The following is a 20874-nucleotide window of genomic DNA, read 5'->3' on the forward strand; positions in this document are numbered from 1 at the left end:
ATATGGATGTGAGACTATGGTGTGGCATGAAAATGAAAAGTCAAGAGTAAGAGCAGTAGAGATGGGACTGCTAAGGAATGTATGGGGAGTACAGAGAGTGGATGGGATACGAAATAATGTGATTTGTGAAAGATGTGGTGTGAAGAAGTTTGTGAACACCAGAATCGAAGACACTGTACTGAGATGGTATGGTCATGTGGAAAGGATAACAATAGTGTAGTGAAAATGGTATATCTGAGAGAGTTTGAAGAAGGAAGGAAGCGAGGTAGGCCAAGGAGAAGGTGGAAGGATATGGTGGATGAGTGTGTGAGGAAGAGAAGTATAGAAGTCGGCGACGCTAGGGGACTGGCAAGAGATCAAGCTGGCTGGATGAATTTTGTGAAGAGAAGCGCATGATCAGGGATTTGCATCCCTTTTTAGCGTGACAGCGTCCGGATTGACTCTATGGGATACGTTTATGTGAAGCTACAGAATTTTGTGAATGTTTTTTGCGTATCAGATAGAGCCAGGATTCCGGGGGCTTGAATGATGAAGGAATAGAAGCGTGGCCCATTGGATGGGCAAACTTAGCCTGTCTTGACGTTGCTACTCCTCACCGTGCCCTCGGTTGGGAAAGGAGGTCCGGATGATATATATATATATATATATATATATATATATATATATATATATATATATATATATATATATATATATATATATATACAGTATATATACATTCTCTCGTTAATAGTATATAATAGGAATCTACCTTTCTGTCTATCTATCTATCTATCCGTATAAGCACAACACGTTGTTACTGGTGATACAGATATAGGGAAACCAGTACAGACGAGAACAGAAACATGTGGCGTCATAAAAAAAATCCGTCACGTGTCAAAACTGTCGATGCTGCTATGTACGATTTACAACACGCAACTCAGTGCAACTATTCTGTACGGCTGATTGGTTTGTGATGGTGCACCTGTGTGTTGGGATGTGCAGGTGTGATAGAAATGGGTAAGCGTTGTAGGAAATGAACATTATGGTAAAGACGGGTGCGAAAGGTAAAAACTTGTTGTTGTTGCTGTTGTTCTACCCGAGTAAGTCTGACTGGTCGACCCATTAACCCCAGGCAAGCAGCCGCCATTGCAAGACCATCCAATGCAGTGAATCGATGATCCCATGCGGCTGAGAGCGCCTCACCACAAGGCGCGGGGATTAATGTGAAGGTTTGGTTCCTGAGTGGACGTCGCATTTGCGTCTTCACCCAGTTAACAGGGGCATCATAGTAGGTTCCACGTTACCCTGCTATTTGGTTATATGGCTACCACCCAGCATAGTGAATGGTTTCCTGAGTTACAGGAACCACTTGTTTTGTCGTTCAGTGCTGGGCCCCGTGAAGATGAAAAAAAAAAATGATAGTGATAAGAAGAATAGAAAAATGGAAGGGAGGAGGACGGACGCAGAAAAAAAAAAAAATAGACATGAAGGAAGAAGTAGGTAACACTACATCAAGTGAGTGGATGATGGGTGCCCCCACCAACCACTCAGGTAGTTAGAGGAGAGAACACAAGTGGAAAAATAAGGCGAGATAGGAAAGGGTTGTGGTTAACCTAGGTGTGGAAGAAATGGCCAGGCATGGTGTGGAAGTGATGGCAGGTATGGTAGAAGGGGGCTGGCGTGAAAACGAGGGAATGATTTGGGGTGGGATAAAGATGCTGTGGTATTTATGGGAAGGTGGTGTACTGAGAGGAAGGTCTCATGGGGCGCGGGGCAGGTATGACTGGAAAGGACCCTTGTAGTATGAAGTGCCATGAAGGCGGAGAAGCGAGGGCAGCTATGGTTAAGAAAGAGAAACTGGTAGGAGGAACAGGTAGGGTAAAGAAGAAACTGGAGTAGGAATGGGCATATGGCATGAAGAGGCGAATGCAAGTACAGTATAACGTCGTCTGGCTATAGTTATCCAAAGAATTTTCATGAAGCCTGTATGTTAGTAGGAAAACTCCGAACTGTGACAAGGTTTATAATGAAACTACTCAAGGAACCAATGGAGAATCCTTTGCCGACATTCTGAGTTTGGTTTACCATGATGAACTCAGAGTGTTTTGGCTACCAGTTAAACAAACGATGAAAAACTGTAGCTTAAACAAGAAGATGATAAATTGTAGTATCTTATTACATCAGAGGTTTAGAAGATTGGGCTGCCATTGTTGTGGCGGATTCGTGCCCACAGCGGAGCATGCACTTGAGCAAGCACAAGGAGGGAAGGCACTTGTCGTTAATACTGGCTTAGAGTTTGTATATAGACATTAAATTAATAATCCAAAAAATCCTTTCTTAAGAATCTTTGCATATGCAACCAGAGGAAAAAAAAAAGAAAAAAAAAACAGCTGACATTCCGAGTTTGGTCCAGACAAACGACTTCCAAGGCCTCATTCAAACCAGCGATTTTTATCGTACGACTTAGAAATACATGAAGTTAAATGAGATCGTTCACACGAGGCATGAGTGACAAAACCGTCGCCGCGACAGCTATCACCGAACTCCCGGCCAGCAAGCGCTCCTCACGACAGGCTTGCTTATTGGCTATATGGGACTTTGGGCAGCTCACATGGACATTTTTCCCCCTTCTTACAAGAGTTGTGTTTCAGCTCTATTTCCAAAGAATATAATTGATTCTAGAGCACATATTTCATAATACAGTAGGTACAGTTTTTCCATCTCACTTTATGTGTCCTTATGAAAATATCATAATGCATGAAATATTTTACAACAAAAACACTAAGGGATATGAATAAGACTTCTCTGATTGGTTTCGTGGAAAAAGAGAAGAATTAAATCATTTTACAATAGTCTGTCATATTTTCGTCTTGCACGATACTTAGAGCTGCAGCTTCCTCACATAGAATGGATGGTCTCATGTTTGTGTCTTGCAGTAGAAGTTTATCTCTCACCTGGGTCACAGGTTCTTGGAATGTACTGTAGGACATGCGAAAAAAGTTGAAGAACTTGATATCATGTTGTTAGGTCTTCATAAAAGGAGTAAAATGCACCCTGCAGGAGTCTGCAGCTGCTCAAGGGATGGATCCAGCAATTATGATGCTTTTTTTTTTCTTCTTCTTCTTGGTTTCAGTCACTTCATAAACAAACACAGTTCTCTTCCTCACGTCCTTGATCATGAAGAGAGTTTGGCACGCTACCCTAGTTCAGTATTGGCACGAGACAAAAAAAGTTGTTGTGAAGGGGTGGAAAAAAAAAAAAAAAACATGTCTGAACACGCGACTAATACTGTGCAACAAAAAATCACTTGCAGAATGGGTGCCTAAGGGTATGTTTTGGGTGGTCATGCGATTGTTCATTTTTTGTCAAATATGAATAGCAGTATTAGCAGTGCATTCAGACACTCTAGGACATTCATTTAGATTTATTGGTTGGTGTGCGTGTGCATTTCTGTGTGATATGGGAACAAATATTGATACATTCTGAAAATGTATTTTGCCAATTTTACGCTCGTGCGAAGGCCTTGACGTCGCAGGCGTGACGAAAACGCTACAGCCCTACGTAGCTCGCACCTCTGTCTCTCTTCTTATGTCTGTAAGCTATAATATTAGGCTTGCTTACATGTTCAGTTAGCTGTCTATCTAAGTTTATCTGTCTGTGTGTTCTTAATGGCATAGTACAGTATTATTTGGCTTGCTCTGAAGTTGAAATTATTTTTATCTATCAGCTGCCTCACCTTTTAGCAAGCATTCCGTCAGAGTTTAGATGGGGAACCATATTAGGCTGCTGCAATCTTTATTGAGATTTACAAAGAAATTTACGATCTGTACGTTTGGATGTATTATTTACATTGTGGTGTGAATAAACACCGTCTCATTAATCTGCACTCCCATTAAATTGTCCTTCCTCCATAGACAAACTTTAACTACGATGGGAAACGATAATTGGTAAGTGTGTGAATTAAAGTTGTGGTTACCACGGGTGTGCACTGCTGTTTTCCATGCCATATCCTGTAAAAACTAAGCTTCGTTAGAAAATACTAATACTAATACTAATACTAATACTAATACTAATAATGTCATTCAGTTGAAAGTAACATACAGTATTTACCATATATCAATTTCCCTGTCTTTGAAAGTGGAATCGAGGTTTCTCCATGCCAACAGATTTTCGAGGGTCGGGCGTGTCAGGCTGCGGGGGGTCAGTGTGTGGCAAATCGGACTGAGTGTTCACCCCTTCTCTCTCAGTACAATGACTGCCAACCAGGCCTTTGCTGCTCTTTGGGTCAGTATTATACAAACATACATACATACGTATATATATATATATATATATATATATATATATATATATATATATATATATATATACACACCTTCTGATCCACTCTAAATTACTTCTGATCCAGCTTCTGATCCACTCTAAATATGGTAAATTTTCAGTCCTCTTTGGAGATAATTTAAATCAAGAGGCCCGAGCTAAAGAAGTAGTCATACCGAATATAGGAATTAACATTATTTTTCATTTTCACAGTTTTCCATGGCCCATTCTTTTCAGATTTCACGCATGATTTTTTTTTTTTACAAATGGCTACAATTGCATAATTATGTCATGTAATATGCTAGTCACACCCTTTGAAGCAATATAATCCACTTGAGATCAGGAGACAAGAAACTGGTTAGTTGACCTGGAACTACGATTAAAATATCACCTTTTAAAATGAGGGTCTCTGATTCGATTCTTCTCCGCTCATACCTGGCTGTTGAACTGAAAATATGAGAGGCTTTTTGAACTATAGAGGTTAGCTTATCATTCCTTTGCCTCTTTACTAAGCTGAAAAACATTGTGTGACCTCATCAAGGACATCTTCCATACGGTTATCTTGGCTTAATTTCCTCTTCCAACCTTCTGATAACAGAAAGAATAAGCTACAAAGAAACACCATCATTTTAGAGAGAAAATAATGAGAAAATTTTAAAAACCAGTTGACGCCAGGGATCTAGAATCAGAAAAAATGGCAAAACTATACATCATCTACATGTGGTACTGTAGTTTGTCGTACTGTCCATCCTGAAAGAAAGAAAAATAATAGACGGCACAGCAGAAAGGCAATCGGTGACAAGGGGCAAATCTAGCTCTTTTTTTCCCCCTTCCATTGGACGAAAACTGTGCACTTAAATCAACAATACTTTAAATATGACATGTATCATCACATAATGTAACCTTAACATTATACTACAGCCTTCAACATTAAGGTCAAGTTTATGCATAGTACTATTATTTCTATTTAATAACAACGTATCCTATGTTACTTGCAGAAAAAAATATTGCCACAGAGGAAACAAAGGTTGGCCTGGACTCCCAGAACCCCCCTTATGCATCCGTCTTTGTTGGCAGTGGGAACATCAGGGCGAAAAGGGAGTCAAGGAAATCCACACAATGGAAAAAACCTAGGAAGACTGACAATAAACGGAAGTCGAAGAAAAAACAGGGCGCCAGTAAAGATGGGGAACTAAATTTAACCAAGGATAATAGACATTCTGGTCCTCCGAAGCAACACAATACAGACAAGAACAGAGATAATCGGAAAAAACACAAGTTCATTGTACCTCTAGGTGAGTATAACATAACTGATGAGTCACTGATTAGTGTTAAGAAATCCCAGGTGTTCTGGTATACTAAGGTGATGTGCCTTGGGTGAACTGATTTGAATCCTTATAGGTAGCTGGAGGATATTTTGATAATCATGGAATGCTGTCAGAGATAAAGGTTATTGCCTGGTTCACGAGTGTTCTTAACTACGCTATCCGAACCTCGGGCTCCCATGTCCACAAGGGATAATTTGGGATTGGATGCTACAGTTACTAGACTGGAGCTTCTCGTCAGGTATGGCCAGTGACTGAGTAACTTTTTCATATTATATACTATTAACGATATATATATATATATATATATATATATATATATATATATATATATATATATATATATATATATATATATAGTATATATATATATATATATATATATATATATATATATATATATATATATATATATACAACTAATTTTTCTTGTATCATTATAGGTGAACAAGTAAGGGGGACAATAAAGAAGAAAGGCATCAACAACCGTAACTCCAGGAAACCAAAAAGAAAATTGCACAAGATGAATACGATCGACAGACCAACTATTTCCTCTACTGGCAAACGAGCGAAAAAGAAAAATGAAATGAAGAAACAAGGAAAACGAAATGAACATCGAGAACGGAAGAAACTGGGAAATATAAAAAGAAAGCAAGACCGAAACGAGAACCCCGGCAGCAAAAAGCAGGAAAGATCAAGGTTATCAAAAGCTAGATGTTACAGCTGTATACGTTACTGCGGTAAGTGGAAAAGCTGTATTGTGGTGAGAGTGAAAGAGTGAACATGATGAGCAGCGACGGGACATTTCAGATCAAATATATGCAGGAGTGTCTGAAGGTTGATATAAATAAGAGAAAGATTAAGTCTTGTATGACAGTGTTGTGAAATGATGGGACATTTCAGATAAAAAATATGCAGGAGTATCTGAAAATTGATATTAATATACGATAAATATGATGGGTCTTGTATGATATGAATTGATTTTGAATGGAAATATTATCGTCATATTAAAATGTGATTATGGTGAGGACGTACAGCAAGAGCCTGGACTATCTTCATGGATAAGTAGACTGTGCATTTTTTATTATTATTTATCGTGGAGAGAGAGAGAGAGAGAGAGAGAGAGAGAGAGAGCTCCATTCCCACCTCCATCACCTTGCTTTCCTACCACCATCCCCCTCGCTCTCTCACCTACACTTCATAAACAAGTATGAAAGAAAACAAACAGCAATTGATTGGTTGGTCATTTCGAGGTTGTTTGTTATGAGTTAAAGACAAGGACACAAAAGCAGAATGGCTCAAATACCACCACCAAATCCTCCAACCGAAGTGGGCAGGAAGGAGTGAAAAAGGACCACCTTGCAGCACAGAAAAGCTGTCATGGAAATTGCACAGGAAAAAAGGGATTTATATTCCATATTACCTTTTCATTGAAGGGAAAGTAACATCAAGTCGATAATATGTATAATTGCTTCAACTTACAAGTAACATAATGGTTTTGCGTTGGGGTTCTTAGGTAGACTATATCCTGTTTGACTGATTGTTGTTTTGTGTAATATTTGCCCCACACTTGGTGGGGACACGGGCAAACTAGAGAGCCCGTCAGAGATAAGCAGGAATAAAAGAGGATGAGCAAAAAATAAATAAATGAAAATAAATAAAAAAATAAAAAATAAAAAGGAGGAACAACAGCCAAAACAACGTTCCAGGCAAAGGCAGTAGACAGGCGCTACGGCAGCAGATGGTACAGGATGGAACAAGGTTAAGAGAGCAGTCTGGAGGCGATATAATTTATCAGGGCAGCGCGAGGTGGATCGACCCTGACGCCTGCAAAGATACTGGCTTCCTTAGATCCAGAGAGGGAGTTAGAAATGTATGCCTCACAGATCTTTTGATACACCTGCTGAATGATAGGAGGCAGTACATCGCTATCGTCAATGGGATCCGTGAGGTCACACAGAAGCTGCTCGAGGTACGTATCCTTGCGGGAGTCTCATCGTCCAGGATCGGAAAGAGGCGGAAGGAGGGCCTCAGCGCGCCTGGCGATGCTGGAGGGGTCGGCCTTGCCCTTGCCACTCTTCGTGTTCTTGTTCTTCTTCTTAGGTGGAGGGGGAGAATAAGAATGAGCAACGGCTGCAGGCGGTGGTGAAGGTGGAAGAGGTGCCTCCACAGCGTCAGGAACAGATGAACGCAAGGAGGGGGGCTCTTCCTCGTCCAGATGCATGGACGGGATGGGAGAAGATAGCCGCTCCTCCCCAGCTCCTGACGAGAGGAAGTGAACCTCCACAAAAGTCTCCCCTAGGTCTAAATCCATGGCCTGTGACGGTTCCGGGTCAGTGATCAAAGGTGCAGGAGTGGTGATACCAGCCGCACTGTTGAGTGGGGCATCAAGCTGCAGCCATTTTTGCGGTGTCGTGCAAAATGGTGGTGGCTGCCTCTGCCTGGCCTGATGCTCCTGACGAGGGGGGAGACGTGGATCGCGGGCAAAGCTTTGAGGGATGGCAAGGTGTGGAAGGTCGTTCTCCTCAAAGATTTGAGGGAGAAGAACAGCCAGAACCACCTTGTCACCCCCACTGAAAGCTTCGGCCATCACGATACACATTGCAACGAGGATGTTTGTATCAGCAGAACCCTCAGGACCCCTAGGCCGGCGTCCCTGGGCCAGGGGGCACTGCTGCACATGGGCAGCGCCCTGCACAGCAACACCATCCTGTCCAGTGACATCCCTGGCCTCGGGACCCTTGGGAGCCTGAACGACACGAAACTCCACCATCTGCCCCTTGCCTAGTGAAATGCCGTGAATTCGGTACAGCGATCTCCAAGACGTGCACGAAAACATTAGTTCCAGTGTCCTGGTGATTGATGAACCCATAGCACGCTCTAACATTGAACCAATTCACGGTTCCCTTGTTGGAAGTGGCTCCTGGTGGCTCGGATCTGCTGCTGGGTGTCCCCCTCAAGGGGCACAGGCACGAGCAGTATCACTGGTATCTTCTCAAAGCCCGGGCATAGTGGTGACTGGCCAGGCCAAGCGATGCATGGAGAGTGATCTGGTTTGATTGGCCTGTGCAGCTGAGATGTATGTGGCGACTAGGGTGTGTTTGAATCGTGGCTGCAGATTGGTCGTCGATGATTTGATGTTGTTGTTGTAATATTCGCCCCGCACTTGTTGAGGCACGGGCAAACATAAGATCCCGTCAGGGAACATGCAGAAAGAAGCTCTCAAATGAGAGCATAGCGGGGACGGGAAACTGGCGAACGAGGGAAAGGCAGCAGAGGCAGGGGAAGGTGCGATGGTTGGTGGTGAGATCGGCTGCCCGATGATCGATGAGGTAGGGTGGGATGAGAGCCAGGTAGATGACACAGCACCGATGGAGGAGGCGCTGATGAGCTCAGGTGGAAAACCGCCCCAGCGCTGCACTCAACCCCCAAGTCCATGGTGGAAAGGGCGACGTAAACTCGCTCCAGCGCTCCAGCAGCAGCAGGTGGAAGCACAGAGGGGAGGCCCGGTCCTGGACGTCACAGATGGCACAGCCCCAGTTCAGATCGTGGCAGAGGGAGGGTCGTCAGCCGGGTAGTCTAGGGCGGAGGAGCCTCGACCTCCTGATGGGCAGACCAGGGCACTCCCTCAGATAGAAACGACGGGCCCGTCCCTCGGCTGGAATGGCTGCTGTGGATAGCTGGTCCTGCCGGGAGGTCTTGCCGCGACGAGAGATGGGCTTCGAGTCGATGATTTGAACCTACACCTCCTCTTATTTTAACACATATATATTTATATTTTTTAATTGCCTTCAATACAATATGGTATAATTTCCAAAAATGAAGAGGTCAAAATTAGCTTTAAAAGTTTCCTGTTAGCAAAGAAAATTAAACTTGATTATAAAGTTTTATAAAACGATGAGTGATGTTTGAAGCAAATTATCCACCCATGGTGTACATCCACTTCCGCCTGTTGCACTACATCCACCCGCGGTGTACACCTATATCCACGTTACACTATAATATCCACACACGGTGTACACCTACGTCCACATATTGCACTACAGTACATGAATGCACTTACTTCAGTGACATCATCGGCAGCCAAACAGTAGCCGCGAAAAAGACATACCGTACTTGCCCCATACATCTCCGCTGCACAGGTCAGTCAAATAGACTACAGTGTATTTACTTACATATTTTGTCTGCAGTGGTCGGACTACTATAATGGGGTTGTTCCAACACAATAGATGTAAGACATTAATAAATACACTTGTGTCACTGACGACCTCTAACAAGCCACACGTGTTATAATTGTTTTGCTACTTCAGCGTCTGATTGAGCAAACCCATATACTGCAGCAAGGAACAGCCACGATTTCGCGCAGTGAAATGATTTTTCCAAGCTGCTGACAATGTCTCGCCATAGCAAGCAGTGGGTATGAGTGGGGAAGAATGTTTCCTGGATGGACATCCCATTGGCGTCTCTGTTAACAGGGGCATCATAGTAGGCTCCATGTCACCCCCCTTATTGGCTATAGGGTCACTACTCAGCACTGTAAATGGTGTCTTGAGTTAGAGGCGACCAGTTAGTCTGTCACTCAGTATGGAACCACCTGAAGCAGAAAGAAGAGTAATGAATAATGACATGACGCGTGGGAGAAACAGGAAAAGAAACGTCACAGCCTGTGGTTAAAATAAGTAGAGCCAGTGTACGAGTATCAACGTTTTTCTATGGCTGTGTCCTCTACGTGTTAAACTGAAAAAAGAAAAAGCATACTTCAAAAATGTATTAATCAGAGGTAAACACATTTAACATCGGGATAGAAGATATGTACTTATCAAAGCTATTCTTAATTATTAGCACAGTATCACTTTTTATTACAATGGATGGTAATCTGATATATACTGTATATATATAGATAGATCTATCTATATCTATATCTATCTATATATCTATATATATATATATACTGTATATATATAGATAGATAGATAGATAGATAGATAGATAGATAGATAGATATAGATATAGATAGATAGATAGATAGATAGATAGACAAATAGATAGATAGATAGATATAGATAAAGATAGATAGATAGATACAGATATATATATATATAGATAGATAGGTAGATAGGTATATACTGTATATACATCAGTGCTATTGTACTGCATCCATCTATCCATCCATCCATGATCCAATATCCTGACATTTAAAATGAGAGTGACCAGCCTCACTCATCCCTGAGTGGCATTACGTGAAGAATAAACCCAACCATCCCTTGGATATAAATCTGCACAGGTTCAATCCGATTGGAGCGCCTTCTTTAATCTTTTTTCGATATATTGGAAAACGGGAAAAGTACAGAATTGGCAAGATTATGACTAAAATGCAACAACGCCTTAGATGCAGGATAAGATCATAAAAATAACAAATGCTACAGTGTAAAAATGAAAACTAAGCCAATAACTGTGTGCAATTACCATGTATTTTACGGATATAACAGCATTAAGTTTGGAAAAAAAAATCGTGGCTGAAGAAGAGGAAATAGCAGGACATTTTAGCTTGTTGCTAGTGCTAAACCAGCCAAGTTGGCAACACTTACCAGTTTACGAAAACACTGAAAGTCTCTCTCTCTCTCTCTCTCTCTCTCTCTCTCTCTCTCTCTCTCTCTCTCTCTCTCTCTCTCTCGTCATTACAGAGTTTAAGAGTATATTAAAATTTTCGAGTATGAATGATGGAACCTGAAATTCCGGACTTTTGGAGAATTTTTAAAATTCCTCCTCGACGAAGATTTTGACACCTAAATCCAGGACATGTCCGGGAAATTCCGGACGTATGACAACCCTACCGTTACCTCTAGTATAGTTCAATCGATCTAGTATGAAGTATCTTACTATAGTAGAGTTGCCATATCTGAACTGTCAATATACCGGAAGCCTCCACTGAAATCCTTGCTCCCCTGCCCCCTCAACACACTTTGGGTCTTTGACGTTACGAAACCTTGTCAGATATATCATTCATCATCATCATCCGGACCTCCTTTCCCACCCCAGGGTAGAGTGAGGAGTAGCAATGTCCAGACAGCCCAAAATTGCCCAGTCCAATGGGCCACGCTTCCATTCACTCATTATTCAAGCCCTCGGAATCCTGGCTCTGCCGGATACACCAAAAACATTCACAACGTTCTGTAGCTTCACATAATCGTATCTGACAGAGCCAATCCAGACGCTGCCACGTTAAAAAGAGGTGCCAAAAATCCCTGATCATGCACTTCTCCTCACAAAATTCATCCAGCCAGCTCGATCTCCTGTCAGTTCCCTAGCCTCACCGACTTCCAAACCTCTCTTCCTCACATATTCATCTACCATATCTGTCCACCTTCTCCTTGGCCTACCTCCCCTCCTCCCTCCTTCGAATTCGCTCAGATATACCTTCTTCACCACTCTATTGTTATCCATTCTCTCCACATGACCATACCATCTCAGTACACTCTCTTCATTTCTGGTGTCCACCGACTTCCTCACTCCGCATCTTTCACGAATCATTATTTCGTATCCTATCCACCCTCTGTACTCCACATACATTCCATACCAGTCCCATCTCCACTGCTCTTACTCTTGATTTTTCATTTTCGTGCCACACTATAGTCTCACATCCATATGTTAAAGTTGGCAATAACACACCTTCATGTAAGCCTCGTGCAGCTGCAACCATCAAGCCTCTGTTTCTTATCATTGCACCAGCTAATTTTCTTCCTTGTGTCACTCTACTTTCAACTTTTTTTGCACATTTTTCTCTTTTCTATCACTGTACCCAGGTATTTGAACTCTCTCACCAGTTCCAGTCTCTCTCTCCATTCACCGTTACATTGCACTGGGAGTCACCTTCTCTCTCAGTAACCGTCACTTTACTCTTCTCTACATTTACTCTCAAGGAACGACGCTCACAGACATCAGCAAAACTCTGCACTATCCTACCAAGTTCTTGTCCGGTACTTGCAAGCAATATTACATCATCGGCATACAACAATTTGAGATATTCCATCCATCACCATTCATTACCAATGCCATCCCTCTCTCCATTACTCGTATTTTTACTTCTCTCATCATCCCATCCATATATATATATATATATATATATATATATATATATATATATATATATATATATATATATATATATATATATATATATATATATATATATATATATAAACACACACACACACACACACACACACACACACACAGAATGTTGAGATACCATATGATCTCTACACTGAGCGACAAGCCAAATGGTTTACTGTACCCAGGAAACCATTTACCACGCTGGGTGGTAACCATATAACCGGGGTTTCTGGGAGGGTTAAGTGTCTCCTAGATTCCCCTATCCAAGATCACTTAATCATGGCAGTCGTTTCAGAGAACCTCAGAGGGCTCAGTACCTGCCTAGGGCCCCAGCCAAATGGGCAGATTCGCATGGCCATGTGGAATATGAGAGGTGTGAATGAGGAGAGCAAAGGAGTGGAAGTGGTGACCGCGTTCAAGAGTGTGAGATATGCCGTGATGGCATTGTTTGAAAGGAAGATAAAAAGGTGTGAAGTGGAGGAGTGGGAGGGTGTTAAATATGTAAAATCAGGAATGAATGGGCGAGGAAGATGTAAAGAAGGAGTTGCTTTGTTGATTAATGAGGTGTGGCAGAGTGCAATGAAAGACTACAAATGTGTCGGCTTGAGGTGTATGTATGGCAAGTTCAAGTTTGAGAAGGTGAAATTGGCAGTGATTGTAGCGTATGCACCGTGTGAGGACAGGAGTGAGAGAAAGACAAGTTCTGGGATGAGCTAGATGAAGTAGTGAGAGAAATGCCTAAGAGCTATAAAGTGATCGTAATGGGGGATATGAATGGAGGAGTAGGCACTGGTCCTGAGGATGACATAATGGGTTGTTATGGAGTACCAGGAGAAAATGATAATGTGAAGCGACTAAAGGATATATGTCAGGAGAGGAGGTTGTGCATCTGTTACTTGTATTTCAAACACAAAGATGCACATAAATATACATGGTATAGAGGGAACGCGGATCGTGTTGAGAGAAGCCTGATTGATTACGTGCTTGTAGAGAGGTCGATGCTGGGAATGGTTGCTGATACGAGGGCATGAAAGGACGATGTGGAGGTCTGTCAGATCATATGACTGTGATATGCAAGATCAAGCTGAGAGGAGTGAGGTGGATCAGGAGAGAGTGGAGCACTCAGGGAGAAAGACTGAAAGTCGAGAAGTTGAGGATCAAATAAATGGCAGATGATTACAGGACCAAAGTAGAGGACGAGTTAGAATCAGCGAATTGGTATGAAATGGATCTGGACAGCCTGTGGAATGCATATACGGATTTCTTAGGTTACGTTTGCTAAAGTGGTGTGTGGTGTGGCAAGTGTAACAACAAAGAAGAAAGGTACAGCATGGTGGGATGAGGAGGTTCAGAGAGCGTTGGAGGAAATGAGAATGAAGTGGCTAAAGTGGTTAGAGGACAGGAGATCAGTTGAAATAAGAACTGAATATACTGAGAGCAAGAAGCAAGTAAAAAGACTAGTGAAGAGGAAAAAGGAGGTAAATGATGATCTAGGAAGAAAAATGAATGCGAACTACTCTGAAAATAGGAAGTTATTCTGGAATGTGGTGCGGAAATGTAGAAGTGACATCTGAAAGAAATGTGATATTGTGAAGGATGTAGGTGGTAGATTATTAACCCATGGGGATGAAGTAAGAACCAAATGGAAAGAATATTTTGAAAGCCTGATGAATGGGACCAGAGAGAGAGCAGAGAGACTTTAAACATGATTAGTTTGGGGGGTGCGCAGAGAAGGAATGCAGTGCCGGGAGACGTGACACTCGCACAGCTGAAGGGTGCTGCGAAGTGACTGAAAAATGGGCAAGCAGCTGGGGGTTGATGAGGTGTATCCAGAGATGCTTAAGTGTAGTGGAGAGAGTGGAATGAACTGTTTGTTGGAGATATGTAAGAAGGCATGGATGAGTGAAACTGTGCCTGTGGAGTGGAAAAAGGCTGTGATTGTACCCTTGTACAAAAATAAAGGTGAGCGAAGTGAGTGCAAGAATTATCGTGGCATAAGTTTATTGAGTGTGGTAGGGAAGGTATATGGAAGAAATATTATAGAGAAAGTAAGAGAGATATCAGAAGTCCTAGTGAGCGATTAACAGGGTGGCTGTAGGAGTGGCATAGGATCTGTGGATCAAGTATTTGCAGTTAGAGAGATAGCAGAGAAGGCTTGTGAAAAGGACCATAAGATGTTTATGGCAATCATGGATCTGGAAAAAGCATATGACAAAGTGGACAGAGAAGGATTGTGGAAAGTTTTGCACATGTACGGTGTAGATGGTAAGCTGCTAGGTGCCGTCAAGAGTTTTTATGATGGTAGTGAAGCATGTGTAAGAGTTAACGGGCATCTAAGTGAATAGTTCACGATCGATGTGGGCGTGCAACAAGGTTGTTTGATGTCCCGATGGTTCTTCAATCTATATACGGATGGGGTGATGAGAGTAGTAAAAGCACGAGTAGTGGAGAGAGGGATGGCGTTATTAGTGAATGGTGATGGATGCAATATCTCAAATATGTTGTATGCTGATGATGCATTAGTGATTAAAGTACCGGGCAAAAGCTTGGTAGGCTAGTGTAGAGTTTTGTTGATGTCTGTGAGTGTCGTGCCTTGAGAATAAATGTAGAAAAGAGTAATGTGATGGTTATTGAGAGAGAAGGTGGCTCCCAGTGTGATGTCACAGTGAATGGAGAGAGACTGGAATTGGTGAGAGAGTTCAAATACCTGGGTACAGTGATAGAAATGAGAGGGAAATGTGCAAAAGAAGTTGAAAGTAGAGTGACACAAGGAAGAAAAGTAGCTGGTGCAATGAAGGCCTTGATAAGAAACAGAGGTTTGAGTGTTGCAGCTGCACGAGGCTTACATGAAGGAGTGTTAGTGCCAACTTTAACATCTGGATGTGAGACTATGGTGTGGCATGAAAATGAAAAGTCAAGAGTAAGAGCAAAGGAGATGGGACTGCTGAGGAATGTATGTTATGTACAGAGGGTGGATAGAATGCAAAATAATGTGATTTGTGAAAGATGCGGAGTGAGGAAGTTGGTGGATACCAGAATCAAAGAGAGTGTACTGACATGGTATGGTCATGTGGAGAGAATGGATAACAATAGAGTGGTTTAAAACGTATATCTGAGCCAATTTGAAGGAGGGAGGAGGGGAGGTAGGCAAAGGAGAAGGTGGAGAGATATGGGGGATGAATGTGTGAGGAAGAGAGGTTTGGAAGTTGGTGAGGTTAGGAAACTGACAAGAGATCGAGCTGGCTGGATGAATGTTGTGAGGAGAAGGGATCTGACAAGAGATCGAGCTGGCTGGATGAATGTTGTGAGGAGAAATGCATGATCAGGGATTTGGCACCCCTTTTTAACGTGGCAGCATCCGGACTGACTCAACCGAATACGTTTATGTGAAGCTGCAAATCGTGGTGAATGTTTTTGGCGTATTCGATAGTGCCAGGATTCCTGGGGCTTGAATGGTGAATGAATGGAAGCGTGGCCTATTAGATTGGGCAAATTTGGGCTGTCTGGACATTGCTACTCCTCACCCTGCCCTAGGGTGGGAAAGGAGGTCCGGATAATGATGAATGATGATGATACTCACACCAGTACTGCTGTATTGTATGACTATCTTTAATCTTTTTACAATATAATGAAAAACAGCCAAAGTACAGAAATGGCCAGTTTATGACTGAATAATGCTAAAGCACCTTAGATGCAGGATAAGATCATAAGAATAACAAATGCTACAGTGTAAAAATGAAAACTAAGCCAATAATTGTGTGCAATTACTATGTATTTTTGGTGATAACAGCACTATGGAAGAAAAAAAAAAAAAGACTCGTGGCTGAACAAAAGGAAAAGGCAGGACATTTTAGCTAGTTGCTAGGACTAAACCAGCCAAGCTGGCAACACTTAACAGCTGACGAAAGCAACAAAGGCCTCTTTCTCTCTCGTCATTAGAGTGTAATGGTATATTTAATTATTTGACAAAAAGTGATGGAAGCTGAAATTCTGGACTTAAGAAGAATTTTTAAAATTCCTCCCGGACGAAGATTTTGACACCTATATGCAGGACATGTCTGGGAAAATCTGGACGCATGGCAACCCTATACCATAGTGATATTTATAATGGGCTTTGAATATATCGATCACTTCAATTCCCTTGACACTCGTGGTTAGTTAGGCTTAGAAATTCAGAGCTACAGTGATCCCTCGATTATCCAGCGTAATAGAGCCATCGGATGTTTGTATACGGACGATGTCCGGATATGCAACAATACCCATACTATTCACCCCATACCTGTTATGTACAGTAACCCTCTTTATTTTGGCAGTGTTTTTCGGTCTCTCAGTTATTTAGACATCAAAACACACATGAGAAGATCTGATATAATGGTAGACACTAAGAAAACAATGCATGAACAACAAAAACCCACAAAAAATTAAGAAAAATGTTGCAAAAAAAAAAAATATAGTACATACAGAACTACTGTACTGAACCTACCACCAAGTGAATGGTGGATAGGCTTAGTAACCCACTAGCCTGTACAGTAGCTGGTGTATAGCAATCCCCTGTGGTCTAGTGGCTAACGTAATCACTTTACAAATGTTGGAAAACTCCTCCTCCAACCGTTGGAGCTGGGCGATGGCCAGTGAGTGGGGATTTGTGGTACCCACCACTCAACACAGCGCTGCCATGTCTCTACCAGCCGGTCAGGTGACTTTGACCATTCAGTAGGGAGGTGGATGGCCATTTTTGCACAGCTGGTGGGTTAGGTTCTATTACCCCCATGCGCAGCTTGAGAGGCCAGCTGGCCGTCCAGATGACTTTGACCATTTGGTGAGGAGGCAGACAGCCATTTTTGCTCAGTTGGTGAGTTAGGATCTATTACCCACTGCCGGCAAGAGAGGTTGGTTGGCCAGTTTTTTTTAATTTGTGGGTCACCCAATTGGCCATGTCGAAAATAATATGCTCGGATACAGACAAAGATTTCAGATACTGTACTGACATGATGGAGCCAAGGCCTAACGTTCGGATATGGAGCATGTCTGGATACGGGACATCTGGATAGCTGAGAGATTAATAGGCGTTCCTTGCATTTTATATTTCTCAGTCTTGGTTATAATTTTTGTCACCCTGTCATTGTAGTCTCAAGGTCCGTTTCTCTCTCTCTCTCTCTCCCTCTTAATACGGTGACCAAAACTGGATACTCTACTCCAAGTGTGGGAATACTGGTGAATCATACAACCTTAAGATGATATTTTCGTATTTGTATTAGAATGCTCCAACAATTAATCAAATTAACTTGCCGACGTTCTTAACAGCCTCTACACAATGCTTGTTTCTTTGTAGTTCAGTTGTCATAATAAATTCTGTATCTTGTCCCTCGTTTACATTATCTAGAAAAATATTCTCCATAGTGTAAATGGCTTTTCGTTTCTACTTTCAATGCTTAGCACTTTCCATCTGCTTATATTGTAATCTATCTGCCAGGTTTGGGCTGATTTAGCCGATCGAGGTCTCTTTGAACTGCAGGACTGTGTAAATATGTGTCTTCTCTGCTACCAGTTTTAGACTCATCAGTAAATTAAAATATTTTAGAATATAAACCATAACCACTATCACACACACACACACACACACAAGCACACACACACACACACACACACACACACACACACAAACACACACACACACACACACACACACACACACACATATATATATATATATATATATATATATATGGCTAGTGAGGGAGTGATCGCCCTCTACCTACACAGATCAAAAGCCCTCGGGAGCAGGGGGGTGGTTGCTTTCTCAGGCAGAGGAACTCCTTGAGAGTGAAATGGCTGGGAAGCATGCCGGCACGTGACTGGCTACAGCATAGCTGGGTCTTTCGGGTGTGGGCAATCAGGCAAGTTAGCTGCCTACTGCGACTGCAACACAATGGCGAGGTGTTCAGGAAGTTAGCCAAAGAAACCTTGATGGACTCTGAAAGAACAATAATGGCCCCCAGTCCCGTGCAGCCCTTAAATGGGCAGGGGGTGCTAAGAATCTCACGGTTGCCTCAATTACAATCTAATTCCTTTGTCAATGCAAAAAATACAATTAAAATTGGTAACTGGAACGTGAGAACGCTAAATCATGACTGTAAAATCGATGAGTTAGTGAAGGTTTTTCAAAATTACGAACTTGATATTTGTGCTCTGACAGAAACTAGATTAACTGGAGTCGATAAGTTGGATTTGGAGGATGGTATACGTTTATTGATATCTGGTCGACAGGACGGAATGCATTATCAGGGAGTAGGGTTGTTGCTGGGTTGTAAGGCAAATAAGGCTTTATGTGAGTGGGATCCTATAGATGAGCGATTGTTATACGCACGGTTTAAATCAAACCATGGCAACATCAGTCTGTTTGTGTGTTATGCACCTACTAATGATGCACTCGATGAAAGGAAAGACACATTTTATGAAAAGTTGCAAGAAGGAGTAGGAAGGGTACCTAGACATGATGTTTTGATCTGCGTTGGAGACTTTAATGCAGTAATGGGCTGTTCAAATGAGGGATTTGAGGCATGTATGGGTAAGATGGGAGTTGGTAGTAGGACGAGTGAAAACGGAGTGAGGTTTGGAAGCTTCTGTCTAGCAAATGACTTGGTCATCGGGGGCACACTCTTTCAGCATTGCAATATACACAAGACAACTTGGGTGTCGCCGTGTGGAAAATATAAAAATCAGATTGATCACATCGCTATCAGTAGGAGGCATAGAAGTTCTCTGCTAGATGTTCATGTTAAACGGGGAGCGGATATTGGTAGTGACCATCAACTCAGCATTGCAAAAATAAGGTTTAAACTTAAAAATCAGAAGAAGGAAAAATCTGGTGTTGGTAGATACGATATTGTTTAGCTTAGAAGGGAAGGAGAAGAAAAGGAGGAATTCAGATTAGAATGCAGAAATAGGTTTTTGGTGTTGGAAACGCTGGAAGAGGGGGAGAGAAGTGTAGATGAGATGTGGGAGGATGTGAACAAAGTTTTGCATGAGAATGCTGAATGTACGATTGGAAGGAGACATAGCTTCAGGAGAAAGAAATGGATATCAGAGGAAACGTGGGATATGATAAAAAAGAGAGGTGAGGCTAAATTGAGGAGTGAGATGCAATGCGTTGATGAACGAGAGATTGAATTAGCAAGAGCTGCGTACTGGAGTTTGAATTCAGAAGTAAGAAGGTTAGCTAGGAGAGATAAAAGAAGATGTGTGGATGAAAAGGTTGCAGAGACTGAAATCTTAATAAACAAAAATGATGGACAGAGTCAAAGAATAGCATATGAATCGATTAGAGAACTGAGTGGTAATGCAGGTAAACGCAAGGAAATACCAGTTAGAGACAGGGAAGGAAATTTATTGACCAAAGATGGAGATATTAAAAATAGATGGAAAGAGCATTTTGAGACAGTTCTTAATAGACCAATACCACCAGAAGAGGATATACCGTCTGCTCAGGAAGATTTAAATATAGAAACAGGAGAGTTGAGGCTTGCAGAAGTGGAGAAAGCATTAAAACATTTAAAGAATAATAAGGCACCAGGGGAGGATGATTTATTTCCGGAAATGTTTAAAGTGGAGGGGGATAGATTAATAATGATCTTGACCAAGCTATTCAATAAGATATGGGTGACGGGGTTACTACCATCAGTTTGGAAGAATGGTGTAATTGTTAAAGTTCCGAAGAAGGGAGACCTGAGTGAATGTGGTAATTGGAGGGGAATCTCTTTGTCACCGATAGCTTTGAAAGTTTTCACCAGAGTGTTGTTAAACAGGTTGGAGCCGGTGGTTGAGGGTATTCTGAGGGATGAACAGGCTGGTTTTAGAAAGGGACGTGGTTGCAATGATCAGATCTTTATAGTTAGGCATTTGATGCAGCAAGTTAATGAAATGAGAGTACCGTTAAGTCTTTGTTTTGTTGATTTTGAAAAGGCTTTTGATAGTGTTTCGAGAGAGACTATGGGGAAGATCATGAGACATTATGGAATACCAGAGGAGTTTGTGAGGGTCATTATGAACATGCATGAGGACACATTTTGTAAAGTGATGGTTGATGGTTGTCTTAGTGATTCGTTTGAAGTCAAGTCCGGAGTAATTCAAGGTG

Source organism: Coenobita brevimanus, chromosome 53 (assembly GCF_032717465.1).
Source record: "Coenobita brevimanus isolate Jiangsu-jjx chromosome 53, ASM3271746v2, whole genome shotgun sequence".
NCBI lineage: Eukaryota > Metazoa > Arthropoda > Malacostraca > Decapoda > Coenobitidae > Coenobita > Coenobita brevimanus.